At 43.2% G+C, this 8,552-nt stretch overlaps 1 protein-coding gene across 4 annotated transcripts in view; it reads left to right on the top strand.

The window, feature by feature from the left end:
• Positions 1–806: 806 nt before the first annotated feature.
• MPP7 (MAGUK p55 scaffold protein 7) overlaps positions 807–8,552 on the top strand; it is a 145,521-nt gene continuing 137,775 nt past the window's right edge. For all 4 annotated transcript variants that reach the window (XM_068172333.1, XM_068172323.1, XM_068172306.1 and 1 more), the window contains exons 1-2: positions 807–963; positions 5,418–5,494. The gene's annotated coding sequence lies outside the window, so the exon portion shown is untranslated. The remainder of the gene's footprint in view (positions 964–5,417; positions 5,495–8,552) is intronic.

The raw sequence follows: 8,552 nt of genomic DNA, 5'->3' as shown, positions 1-8,552 counted from the left end.
GACCCTGAGGTACCCTGAGGGATCGTGTCTGGTTTAACATCGAGGCTCCAGAGTGAAGCAAAGTAGAAGTAAAACTCAGCAGGAGAAGCAAACCGAAGAATTATTTTCCCACCGTACCTTTTAAGGATATTTCCAACGACCATTAGATGAACATCATCACATTATCACAAAATAGTTGGATTGCAGTGAAATTATGTGGCTCACTGCTGGCATGTGCATTAAACAGAAGGCACAGAGCTGACAAATGAATTAATTTGCTTTATCACTACTCCTTTCCGGGCTTGGACAAACAGCTGCTGCAGATCGCTGCTGTTCCCTGCGCACAGCCCGGACCGGTGGTTTCCAACCTTCGCCTGCAAGGTCTGAGGGCTCTGCTGCTAAAAAGGTCCAAACAGGCGGCGAGTTCATATATCCAGCAAACAATTTTAACAAATTTTTAGAGAAGAAAATATGTGCATGCAAAGGTGTTCTAACTCCAAGACTTGAAATATACTGGCATAATAAATAAACAAAAATAAGAAGCAGCTTAACAGCACAAACGGTAACTGGGTGAAGAGCTTTGCATACGCTTTCGGACAGAGCCGCAATGAATTTCTGGCAGCCCCGGTGGCGGACCCCGAGGGGCGCTCCCCGCCCCCGAGGGGCGCTCCCCGCCCCGGACCCGCGGCCCAGCCCCGCCACGGGGCGTCACGCGCCCCCGCGGGCGGGCTCCCGCCTCCGCCGCGGGCCAATGGCGGCCCGGCCCCGCGCGGCCCCAGCCAATGGCGCGCGGGCCCTGAGAGCGGGCGGGCCGCGGGCGCGCGGCCGTTGGGCTCCTCGGGCCCCGCCCCGGTGGGCGGCGCACGGCGCGCCCGGCCCGGCCCAGCGCGGCGGCGGCGGCGGCGGCGGCGATGCGGAGCCGGGGCGAGGGGAGCCGCGCGTAGACGGAGCTGAGCCGCTCTCGCGCATCCGGCGCGGCCGCAGGTACGAGCCGCAGCCCCACGGGGGTCCGCGAGCTGGCGAGGGGCGCGGCGGGGGGCTCCGAGGCGCTCGCGGCGCGCCGGTGGGATTTTCCGCGGGAGGGGTCGGCGGGCGAGAGAGGGGATGCGGCAGGTGCCGGGCTGCGGTCGCTCGGTCCCGGGGGCGCGGGGAGGAGCCGGTTCCGAGATGGCCGCCGCCGCCTCCCCGGAGAGCCCCCCGGGAACCGCTCCCCTGCCCGCGGGGCTCCCTGGGGCGGGCGGCTCCGTGCGGCAGCGCCGGGTCCCCGGGACCCCCCCGCGGGCAGCGCCGGCCGTGCCGGAGCGGGCGGGGGAGCTCACGGTGGATCTAATCACGGCGAGTGCTCCGGCTTTTAAAACCTGCCGGGCTGCCGGGATTCGTTGCGCAGAGCTCCTTCTGGCAAGTAATGGATGTGACTGAGCCATTAAGGGACACCGGGCTGCGCAGCCGGGCTCTGGAGACCTATCAACTTCAATTTATGGGGTATCGGGAACAGGAGGCGTTTTTATGAATTGGCTGGTAATAACTTAATTCACCTGTGAGGCCAGCGCCTGTTAATGCCTACATTTAATCTGCGTGGAGCAATAAATAGCTATTAATTTGGCGTGTTGCGTGTGGAGAAGGTAGATGGTATTTGAGGAAAGAGCTGTGAAGAGCAGTAGGTGCCTTTGCATGCTGCTTGTGTGCTTTCACTTCTGAATTCCTAGATTCTTTTTATTTTACCTGTGTTTATAACAACGTGCCTTTCCGTGCTTCCAGAACTTCTTAATTGATTTGATTTCTTAAACAGCCTGCTATATCTTTGCTTTTTCTTCCCTCTAAATAAACTGTAGAATAAGTTCAGGGGCAATAGCTTTCAGTGATCATAGAATCGGCGAGGTTGGGAGAGACCTTTGTGATCTAGTCCAACCGTGAAACCCATCAACACTATCACTGTAACCCCTAAAGCACTAAACCATATCACCCAGCATCAGAATTCTTCCCTTTGAAGGAGACTAAACAGTCTGGACAGTGGTGATCAACATAATTAGACCTCATGGCTATCTTTGGTAGCTGAATTCAGAATTTGTTTTTTATGGTTAGGTTTTTGGGATGAGGTCTAGAGTTCTTATTTTAAGTTTACGTAGATCAAGAGCTCCATTTTAATGAGACATCTTGTTTTGTGGTTGTTCATTTTAAAATATAGTAATAAGAATTTTGATATGAAGTATTATCATCCACCAGGTCTCTTTTAGGCATGGATGTTATATCTTAGTCATTTTAATAGAAATATCCTACTTAATTTACTGGTAGATTATTCACTTATTGAAAGTATTCTTTGTCCTTAATTGGTGTGGATGATCAAATCTATAATCGCACTTAGAATTAACAGTAGGATTTTGCTAGGTGTCCCTCTTTGGATTAAGATTTTTTGCATTCAGGGTGTGTGACTGCATGTAGCTTCTAAGAGCTGTCTAAAGGCACAGTTAATTTAGGTTTAGGTGATTTAATCATGCAGAGCTAGGAAATGAGTGAATGAGAGTCATCATCAGTTTCAACCGTGCTAGTTTATTCATGTGTATGAGAAGGAGTAAAGCAGTAACCTAAATGCTGAGGACTTGATTTGAATGATTTCAGACATCAACTAGGCTTGGACTTTATTGTGAATGTGTTTATATTACATGTATACACTTAAAAGGAGATGGGAAATCCCAGAGCTGCAGATTGCTGTCAGCTGGCAAAGTACATCAAGGAATGGTTGCTGTATGTTTACTCTGTTCTTGTTCTCTATGCACCCACTAGCAGTACTTACTAGAAACAGGATACTGTGTCAGATGGACCTTGAACCCGAGTTAGTATTGCGTTTTTGTGTTTGTAATAAAATGTTTTCTGTGTAGGAGCATGTGGTTAGGAAGCTAAATTTCAAATTAGGCACGTGTCAGAGCTGTAAGTTTTTAAGAGTACAGTGTAAAAGTCAGTACCAGGTACAGAAAAAGTAGGCTAAGGAATGTGCTATTACTTTGGAAGTTTATTTGCATTTTTGTTAACGTCCCAACACCTGATAGGAAATGGTCACAAGTATGTTTTCTAAGTGGGAGCTTCCAGTCCTTTCCTGAGTGCCTTGCAGAAGTACTGTGCTTCTCAAGAAGATGATGTTAAGTCTGCTGCAACTCCCATCTTAGGATGTTGCAATGTTGCCTTTCACTGAATCTCCAGCCTTAGTTCTGCTTTCATGCACTGAATCTTCCCTTTCTGTGTGGCAAGCACCTGGGCCACCTGTGAGCTTTTAATTCTAGCATGTGGAAGGGAGCAGAATGGATCTATAAAAACTCATCCAGTGGCATCTTCCCTCCAAACTAGTTCTTCTTTTGAAGTTTTACTGTGGAACTTGCTATGATAATGAGTAGAAGCAGGAAAAAAATCCAGTCTTGCTGCTAGCAAAGTGTCTGTTAGTTGCCTTGTAGAGTATGTTTTGGAAAGTTGTTGCAGTGAGTTAAGCAAGTTTGACCATCTAGAACTACATGAATTATGTGTAGGAGTGATGAAAGCTTCCCACATAGCTGTGCTAATGCAGTTTAATCCCAGGCTATGGTGTGTGTATTCTTCCTGACCTCATCTCCTGCTTGCTGCTGGTTTTTGTTTGTTAAAGAAAAGATAGAGTATATTAAATTATGTCCTCCTAATTTTAGTCTTAGAAGTACAATAATAAAGCTGAATTTATTTATACCTGCTTTCAGTGGATTGTGGACATTTCTGTCACAAGTGATATCATATACGTATCTAATACAGTACCTTGCCCTGTATTACAGAAATAGACAGAGTGCAAACATTACTTAATACACTTCAAATAACTTACACTGCAGTATCCTTAAAAGCCCTTGACAGCCCAGACCACTAGCTCTGTCCCATGTCATGTTGGCTATATGGCAGTTCTGAGAACAGCTATATATGGCTTTGTATTTTACTGAGTTGTTTTTAAGCATCACCATAAGGTGTTCAGTAAAGTTCATTAACAAATGAGTTTTCAAAGACAGCAATAGATGATGGATATATTGACCTGCTCTTTATTTTAGCTGGCACTATTGCATTTAGAGGAAGCACATCAGAAATAAAAAATAAGGCATGTCTGAATATGCGCAAAACGTTGATGCTCTTGAATATCTGCTTTCGTTATGCTTAACTACCAAAGAACACAACTTGAGTTTTTCCCCCACCTTGGTAGGCTAACAGATTCCCTGTGATAAGCAGTATCATTAAGCAGACTAGTCTTTGGGGACTCCAGATTTTGTTCTGAAAGTGTTTTATCAAGCTACATTATGAATCATGACTAGATTCAATCTTGTCTCACAGTTGTAAGCGCTGAAGAAAAGATGAGCTGCTAAAATAAAGCGTTTTCAGTCTATTTAATCTCTTGGAATTACATTTTGCCACACTGGCCAACAGGCCAACATATTTTTTTTTTGTCAGTGATGTAATAAGCCTGCAGCAAAAAGCTCACGAAATGAACTCATTGTTTATATCCTCAATGACATCAGTATTTAAAGATAATAGTTGAATCAGTCCATAAACTATATCTACAAACTATATTAAAGAGGAGTTATATTATATGTAATATAAATTGGAGATATGAACTGTATTGTAGTTTGCAGTGTGCAGAAGAGATGGTGACATAGGATCATGGAAGGAATAGGCCTGCCTTGGTCCTGTTTTGACTCTCAGGTGCTTACCATACATGCCCCAGCGCTGCCCCTATGTGTGTTCCGTGGTCTGCTGCTCCGATTCTGCAGTTTCTTGCCAAGGGGAGGTGTGGGGTGTTGTCAGTGTGTAGGAGCAGTAGGCAGTGCATAATGGACATCTGCTTGATGTTGGTGTGCACAGCCAGTTACTGTCGGGAGCTTATTGCTAACTTTCAAAGCGGAGTAATTGGCTATTGTGAAGCAAAGAAATGAGCATCTTTACTACAGGCAAGAAGTCACAAGTACTTAAGGGCTTTTTAATGTGGACACATTCAATGCAGGGGTAGAAGGCTTACACCTAAAATTTTGTATCAGAATTTGCACGTTGTTCATGTATAAAATGTGATTATACGTCTGAAGTCTAACAGATCTTTATATGTTAGATGTTTATTTGTTACACATCTCTATTTGTTAGATAAAGCTTATATGTACCCATTTTAAAATAATTATTTTGCTTAATTATAATGTTAAGACCAATTTATCTTGGACAAGTGTGGAGGCAGAATAAATACACAGTTTGAAATCCTCTCTCCCCCCAGCTAAAATAAGTCTTTTGACTTCTTTTGTTTCTGCAGGGTTTCATAGAGAATCAGATATTTGGAAGTTTTTGAAACTTTAAATTTATTCTCCTAACAATTAGAAGGAAAAAAAAAAGCAAATATGTAGTATTTCCAATACTGACTAGAACGTCATATTACTATTACCCTTTCCCTTTTCTTTCAGATTCCATAGACTCTCAGCTTGGCAATCTGAAAAATGCATTATCTTATGCTGCTGTTGAAGTGAACACAGTTATCCAGGTAGGACTCCCTTGTCATGACACTTGCTCATTGTTTTCTGATACTGAATTAGGTTGTTGCTTGTTTTCTGCTGTCCTGAGCAATTAATAGATGTGTGTAGATCAGTGTTAAAGACCAAGAATAATTTGATACCATGTTTAGTATTAATAAATAGAGTTGTGAAAGTGGTGTACCATTATGTGATATAAGTATTGTGTGTTGTCTAATTGTGTACTGCATTATTGTCTTGTAAAGACAGCCTCTTTTTTGAGTCAAGAATGACTAAATTTTCTAATGTTATTTCATCATGTATGATAGGAGAAGTTTTGAAAAAATAGGGAAGTATTGCAAATACAGCCAACAGTGAGGACTGACTTCAAAATATGTTGCATTATAAATTGTGTAGCAAGTTTAGGCATAGAGCTACTAATTGTGTCTCAGAATTTGAGAACACACACATCCATGTATAAAAAGAGCATAGAAAACCTTTATTGCTTTCATAATGTATTGTTTGATGGATTGAGCTTGGTTTAGCCAGTGAAGCTGTTCTGAGAGGAACAATGTAGTTTCAGATACGAAATGCAGAGCTGCTGTTTCACAGACAATATGCCATGAATGCTATCTAAAGAAACAGACTTGACATTGCTAATTATACATGAGAGTGAAGTATATTTATTTCACACATCGATGTGACTGAATCAAAAGCTTCAACTGGCATATGGAGAGGGCTTTTTGTGGTTTTAGAAAACACCTTACAAGTTCAGCTGCTAAAAAGTTCTGCTTATTTTTCACGGTCCAGGAAAGCTGGAAAACAAGAACTAAATCTGGTTTAATTCTGAATCTAAAGAAACAGTCCTGAATTTCTTCAGAGATTTGAAGGATACAGTAATGAAGATTTTCAGTGGCTTAACAGATACTGTGATAGACGTTTTTAGTGAATAGCCGTTCATGAGCACTTAATTATCTCATTGTAATCTGGGTCATTTGGGAAGCTGTGAACACAGTTAACTTCTGTGTTAGGATTGCATTGTAATTGAAATGTGCATGTGGAAGGGGGAACGCCAGAGCTGCATCATCTTGAAACTAGCAGGGCTGGAGAATGACCAAAACCAACCTTTCATTGAGCAGCTTGCTGCTTCGTTAAGGTGAATGAAGGCTGAAGCTTAACGAAGGTGTGAATCTCTACTCTAAATAATATCTGAAAATCCTTGCTCCTCCCTTAATGCTTTCCCTCCTAGCAGCCCAAGGCACTTAGTGCTGCTCCCACTAGGACAAACAGCAGCCCTTTGTTAGCTGTCTTGCTTGGGGCACACCCTGTCCTCACGCTGCTGCTGCTCTCTTGCCGTCTGGGTATCCCAGAGACCCTGAAAGGAGCCCTTTGCTGCCTAGTCTCCAAGGTTAACTGATTGAGCAAATCTGTGTTACCTCCAGTACACATCGAGCTAACCTGTAACCTGTAATTTCCTGTGAGGATGGGAACATCAGTACCACAGCTTGTAGGCTTCTTATTCAAAGATTGGTTACTTCTCCAAGGATCCAAATCTGTGACTTTAAAACATCAAAATTACACGCACAAAAACTTTGTCTTGGCATTGAAATGACACTACAAGTACTACAGCCCAGCAAGTCTGAAAGGGCTTGAGCTGCAGTGCGTGACTCTCTGCTTCGAAAGCTTGTTGAGTGTTTGAAATGTGATACAGACAGTGACTTGGACCACCTTCCAGCTGCCTCCACCAGTCTGAGCAAGGGTATCAAAATGGCAAGCAAACCTCAGAGGATAAAACTGTGAATGGCATGCTTTGAGCCAAGTCCTTTGGTCCCTCATCTGACTGCTGTGAGAGTCATGTGTCTGCGCTGTGGGACCTGGCGAGACACCCTGGGTGCTTCCCAGGGAAGACTGGCTGCCTTCAAGAAATCTTGATGGTCAAAATGGAGAGCAAAAATCATATGCAGCAGCTGAGTACTGAGGCAAGACAGAGATCCATTGTCCAGCAAGCACATTTTTGTATTGAGTGTAGAAAAGACGTTCTCCTTTGTTTAGAACCATGGCTGCAACTTGCAAATGTAGATGGTTGAATGCTGTTGTAGTCTCCATCTGTTTAGATATGCTGGAAGATGCTGCTTCTAGTGGATGGTGGGCATGCTGTCAGCCAGACTGAGGGAGAAACTGTCACTGCAAATAGCAGCTTTGTGGACTGCCTGAGCAGTTAGATGTGCAGAGTTCTGCTGTGAGTGCCACAAAGGGAAGGATTCACAAGGCAGTTACTGGAGGAGGGGAGTTAAAAGAGACAAGTTACAAGTGACTTACTGGGAGTCAAATGACCAGATTGACAACTGGAGAAAAGCTGAAAACTTCATTGTGCCAGCTGTGAAGACTTTTGCTTCCCAGAAGCTATGGAAACTTTTCTGACACTACGTGCTGTCTTAAACATTGTCTTAACTCCTGATTTCATGACATAGGCATTTATTACTTAATGAAGATTACTTCTCATTAGGGCCTTTTATTAAACTTGGTCACATTGATATATTAAGACTATTAAATTCCTTCCTTTACAAAGGAAAAAAAGCTTGGGATGGGAACAGAAGGGTGTTGGAAACCAATACAGAAATTTGTCTGAAAAGAAGACTCTTCAGCTGACATGGCTGTGGAAAAAGATGTTAAATAATTTAGGTACAGAAAGATACTCTAGCAGAGCTGTAAAACATACTTTTTTGTAGATACCTGATTTAAAGAGTCATGTGCAGGCATTAATATGACAAATATTTGGAGAAAAAACAAGCCCACACATTTCACACAGCACAGGAGTGTTAGGTAATACTTGTTAGGAAAGGTTGGCAAACTGAGTAACCTTTTCTCACAATAGAAGCTGGCTGTTCTGCTAATTATATTTAATAAGTCATAGAATACCAAGGCAATGTAAGAAATTATGCCAAATGCTCTTTTTCTTTTAATATTTATAGAAGAGTTGCCTGGGGTGTGTGTGTGACCCAAATCAGTTCTGGTTGGTTATTATCACCTTAACTGATTGTAAAAAAGTACAGAGAAACATAACCAACATGTCATATGAAGATGGGTCAT

The sequence above is a fragment of the Anomalospiza imberbis genome, chromosome 1, assembly GCF_031753505.1.
Source record: "Anomalospiza imberbis isolate Cuckoo-Finch-1a 21T00152 chromosome 1, ASM3175350v1, whole genome shotgun sequence".
NCBI lineage: Eukaryota > Metazoa > Chordata > Aves > Passeriformes > Viduidae > Anomalospiza > Anomalospiza imberbis.
Note: the sequence above shows the minus strand (reverse complement) of the source record. Positions and strands in the feature narration are given on the sequence as shown.